Here is a 6,000-nt window from a genome sequence, read left to right on the forward strand (position 1 = left end):
TTTCCTAAAAAGGGACTATTAAACTGATTATTTCAGTCAAGTTGGTAAGTGGAACTGATTTATTATAGCCTAGGCCTAATTTACAATATAACATGCTCGAGGTAAAATGACATTTTGGGGGATTTTGGGGGCAAAACGCTACGACCAGGACTGGCCGTGGCGTTAGCAAGGACATGTGTATAAACGGCTTCCGTCTCTAAAGAGAGAGCCGACCCTACCCCAATAAGAGGCTAACGAACGAAAGAGACGGAAAATTCGGTCTACATTTTTGGATGCCCTTCCTCATCAGAGTCATACAGTACATCCAGAAACAAATTGGTTCTTGGGGACCATCTAGAAGAATTCTAGGCCATGGCTGTACCATTGGTACCATTGGTAAATTTCTAAATGCTTTGAGAATAGTTCAATAGATCTATCTGCCTGTCGACAGGCATGAGTTTGGCCATTTGGGTTCAATGAAGGAACAAGATAGAGCCTATTTGTCCCCAACATGGTAGTATCCTCCAGGTTATAGAAGTTAAGCCTTGGTCACAAATGCCAATACGAACGCTGTACGAACGATTTTCAAACAATGGAAATTCAGGAAGACAATGGAAAAAAAGAGATTCGTTCAATCGTTCGTACAAACCTTTGTGACCGTAGCATAACACTGAGTTGGATAAACTTTGTGTCTAGATTACTCTTCTTGAAAACAGAGCCATCTATACACAGAGTTCGGCCAACCCGGTTCGAGTTGGACGCAATATGGCGACTACTGCTTTGTTGGGCAAGTACAAAAAAAATATATACGCCATGCTGTGACCCAGTGAAACCAAATTGGCCAAACTCTGTGTATAGATGCCTCTGCTTGAAAATACTGAACAGCGCCACCTCTGTTTAACTTTTCTGCTGTTAGTTTCATTTTTAGTTCTTGTACATGTAGTCGGGGAAATTAAAGAGAGAGAGAGAAAGAGAGAGAGAGAAAGAGAGAGAGAGAGAGAGGAAAATGGAGGGAAAAAGAGGGACAGGGGGGGGGGGAAGGAAAAGAGGGTCTTGACTAATTTATTTCCCTGGCTTTACACCAAATTACCTCTTTTATCTTCATAAAGCCGCTTAGGAGATGTGCATGATTAAGCAGGCCTCTAAATCAAACTCTGTACGTTATCATCAAATTTTCAGATAACTGCCCAATTTTGTGACTACATTTCTTCCTGTAGATTGTTATGCCTGTTTTTTTTTCTTTTCACAAGTTGATTTTTATGACAAACCTCCAATCTTGCACTAGGTCATCACATCCTGTTTCAAGGGTTTTGTCTGTTCCTAGTAATTAATCCTGGACCTGCTTTGTGCATTTTGTTCTTGAAGTGTACAAATTAATAAAATAATGAGCTTCAAATATAATATGAAAGAGGATGTCATTTAAAGGGATCATTTAACAATGTTAAATCTGAGATACAGGGTCCTACATGTTACCAGTGTCTGTGATATGGTGTAATATTGAAGCCCTAAAAAAATCGCGCTTCAAAATGATCAAGAAGTGCCTCAAAAAAGTAAAAATCTTTGAGTGACCGGTTTTACCATACTTGTTTTCCCCAATAGACTGTAGTGTTATGAAAACCGTTTTTAAAATTTGTAACTCCAATCATTAATATCTTGATAATCAGACAGGCGATCGGCTTGTAAAAGTCATGGAGTTCCTGACTGACCTAAAGGTTTATAATTATCATTGCAGCATGAGCTAAATCAAGGATTATTTCTAAAGGATCTAAGACAAAGTTACCGGATCCCTTAAGACACACTTCTGCAAAGATTCCCCCCACCCCCCCCCCCCAAAAAAAATGTATTTGAAGACAAATATCGATAAAAGAATACATAATTTAGGTTTTCTGTTGTACTGGGCGAACTTAAATTTTGTATTCTTTCATCAATATTCGACTTCAAACACATTTGTTTTGAAAATCCTTGCAGAAATGTGTCTTAAATGACATCCTCTTTCACATTATGATACAATTTGAAATTCTGTTAAATTCTGCCATCAAATTTTGGGGCTCCCAATACTTTAGATGGGCTTTAACCATTTACCTATAAAATGCCAGGCAATTTTGTTGAAGATCGATGTTACAAATTCTACTTAAATACAGTTTTTTTCTTCTTCAGGTGATTGGTATACTTTGAATGTCCTCGTCTGGACCAGGTCTACCTGACCCTGATCTTGGGTTCAAAGCTATTCTCAAAAATGTCCACACCCTGTTATTGGAGCTGAGACACTAAACACACATTTGCTCTATACTAATCCTGAGTAGCAGCCATAAGTAAGAGGATTAAGATAATACATTAATCCTCTCAAGTGGGTTGGGGTCATGGTGATATTGACCCCCTTCTGAATATAATTATGCCAATGAGTGACTTGACGTATAAATTTAACTGTTTTATGAATAACTTTAATTATTAGGATATAACTGCATTTTTTCTTATTGGACAGGGCCAATGAACAAAATCAATGTCTTCTCAGAAGAAAATCGAGGTCAGCATGTTCTATGTTTTTTTTCTAGAGAGCTATTTAGGCCCAATAATAAGATAACATCGTGTAGTATTAACGATAAAGGGAATTTGGGGAACATAAATTGATATGTCTATCTATCTATCTATCTATCTTTCTATCTTTCTATCTTATCTACCGGTATCTTATCTATCTTATCTATCTTATCTATCTATCCATATCTATTTATCAATTGATCTGTTGAGCTAGTGATCTATCTTTCAATCTAAAATAAAATGTAGACACATCATACTTTCTATTCATGAATATTGAATTGATATGATACATTTAAACTGATATTTGTCTTCATTGTTAGATGAGGATGCATGTATTAGGACTTTTTCTGTCAATTTATGGGATAGGTTTCATAAACTTTGTAAGAGATTTGGAAACGGTGGACACCAACCTCCTAATAGAGAGTGGCATTTGCTCTGAGCCATATTTTCTCATATTGTTAGAGTTGGGGTTGCAAGTAAGACCCCGTTCTCACTCACTTTGAAAGTGTTCTTAGTTAGACCGCTCCAGAGGAACGGGTCTTGAGGAACGGTTTGCGAGCGTACACACTCCGAGCAGTTTTTAATGGCTCAAACTGCTCCACGAGTCAAAGTGGTCTTGTTGCTATGGCAGCTCAGGTCAGCAGATCAATTTTTTCGCGCGCGGAATACAAACCGTATGTACCGTACTACATGTTTTGCACCAAAGGTCACTAGCTCACTTCCGTTCAAAGTACGCTTTCCGTTCACATTGCACGTTAGAGCGCTCCAAACCGCTCTTAATAAGACCCGCTCCTCAAGACCACCTCGGAAGGTGGTCTTCTGGAGCGGTCCAGAAGTCCACTTCCTGGACCACTTTGACCGTTCTCACTCACCTAAGAACCGCTCCTGAGGAACGGGTCTTAGTTAGAGCGCTCCAGAGCGCTCCAACGAAGTGAGTGAGAACGGGGTCTTAGTTGTAGCTTAGGTTAGGGTAGGGGTAGGGCTAGGCATAGTGTTTGGTTCAGAGATGAAAATCGGAATTTGATTTATGAAGAAAATTTGCTGCTGAGCAAGTTTCGCTCGAGTATGGGTCGTAGAACCCGGAATATTGCATGCATCTGTCTGCTTTCAAGTGTTGTGCAAATATACCCTTCCACAACTCGGCTTATTGGGGAAACACTTTTAAGAGAAGGCAAACAGTAGACATACGGATCTCTTGGGATTCATGTCGGAAAAATCAAAGAGTTTGACGAAAAATACTTTACAAGAAAACTCTGAGTAATATTTGGAGATTGAAATTGTTATCACATTTCTGTTCTTCATTGCAAATGTTGAAGGTTTCTAATATTAGACACAGTCCTGTTGCAAGTCGTTGAACTTTTTTTCATCGCAAAAGAATCCTGTTGAAAAGTTCCTATGGATGGCAAAATTGTTTATAACTCAAAAGTCTGTTCAAAGCCTCTTTTTATGACTTGCTACTGTTGATTGTCCTGAATATATACTACAAAATGGATATTCTTTCATACTCCTTTTAATCTTGAGTTTTTGCATTATGTCTGCTGAACATGGTAGGAAAATATTTTTAATGTATAATGAATTTAATTCTGATTTGATACTGAAATGGTATATTTTGTGTATTGTACTGTACAGATCAGATACACAATGAAAGGTTCTTTTTTCTTTCTGTGTATTAAATCTACAAGTAGGTGTAACTTGGACCCTTTCAAACAAACACATTTTCCTCTATCTTTATAACTCATCTCTTCTTTGGATTCCGCCAATCTTTTGTTCCTTTTCAAAAACCTGTTTTCCATTGATCGCATATTTGTTGCTCGTTTATAAATCCAAAGTACAAAGTGATTTAAGGATGAACTTAGGCAGTGTGAGTAATGGCCTACAATCATTGTGATGCAACAAAGTGCTATATCAATGCCAAAAGTCATTTTGTGTTGGTTTCTGACAACTTGGTTGAGTTGGTGTGAAGGCTTTGGAACGGTCGAGAGAACACCTGAATCAAAATATTGAAATTGAGACAGTTTTAATACACCAGTGGACAATAAAATAGTGCAGAATATTAGAATAGTATTTTTCTCTCCCATTTGATGGCAGTGCCTATTTATTCTGACAGGGCAGGTTGTGGTATAGTCATTTTTTGATGGTTTTTAACAACTTTGTTGAAATAGAGTGAAGGCATGGGAATAGCCACTAAAAATACCTGAAACTGGTATTGAAATTGAAACACTTTTAATACACTGGTGGACAACAAAATGTAAAGTATTTTCTCTTCCTTTTGATGGAAACAGGCATTTAGTTTGACAAGGCATGTTTTGGTATATACCTACCGGTACTTAAAAACTTGGGGCTGTTCACTCACTTAGTGTATGCATAATGGTTCCAAATTCAGTAGAGAAATGAGTTTTGTCATTAACAAATTCCTAGCATTTTGATAATGGACAGTGAAAGAGAAATATAAAGGGGTCTTTTGGCTAAAATATCTGCAATATTAAATATTGTTTTCTCCCTTTCTTTTCTATGTTTTTTTTAGGCGTAATAAATTAGTGGATTTGGTAAAAAGTGGTACAAATCCTCCTCAAATTCTATTAAATATTATAATTTACCAAAGAAGCCTTCATGAAGTCAGTATTGGGGATGTTTTTGCAATCACCATTTCCTGATTTTCCTGATAAATAGGGAGTTAATTTTGAAGAGAAGGGGGAGAGGAAGAGAAAGCAAAAGAAAAGGAGGAATGAGAAGGAGAGAGAGAAAGGGGGAGAAAGAGAGGGGAGTGGGGGGGGGGGGGCAGGAAGGAGGGGAGAGGGGAGAGCTTAATGTGAAAAGACATACAACTACAAGAAGCTGAGACAGAAAAGAGTTGATGAGTGATGCCTTTGTTGCTCTCCACTCCGCCAACTAAGTAAATGATTTCTTACATCAATATTTTGATGCGAGATCAGATTTTTCACTCCGTCCATCCTCCCTCCCGGAAGAATTATCGCCACACTTGTCAGTGCTGACAAAAACGGTTTTGATTGCCCCATGCTGACATGCAGAGACAAAGCAAGTGAACTCCAATTCTCTCCGTTTCTTTTTTTGGTCTTTTGAATTTTCGGGATGACTCATTTCTGCTTCAAAAGCAGAAAAATACCAGGTGCAAGACTTTAGGATTTTATTTTGTTTGTTACCCTTCTTGTTCCCTCCAAAATCTACCTCATATGTTGAGAGGGTGACAGTAGACTTCCCTTTCTTGTGTGTTTTGAACAACTGGCCAGACGGAATTAGATAAAGAAAGGGGAGTGGTCTAAATGTACGTAGAAACTAGAAAGAGATAGTGAAACAGATAGAAAAAGGAGAGGAAGATAGGTAAATGGATAGATTGATAAATGGATAGATTGATAAATGGATAGATGGATAGATGGATAGATCGATAAATGGATAGATTGATAAATGGATGAATTGATATAGAGGAGTATTAATGGGATATTATGTAGAATAAAGCTATGTATATAC

This window comes from Strongylocentrotus purpuratus, unplaced genomic scaffold (assembly GCF_000002235.5).
Source record: "Strongylocentrotus purpuratus isolate Spur 01 unplaced genomic scaffold, Spur_5.0 spur5_scaffold_3, whole genome shotgun sequence".
In the NCBI taxonomy this organism is placed as follows: Eukaryota; Metazoa; Echinodermata; class Echinoidea; order Camarodonta; family Strongylocentrotidae; genus Strongylocentrotus; species Strongylocentrotus purpuratus.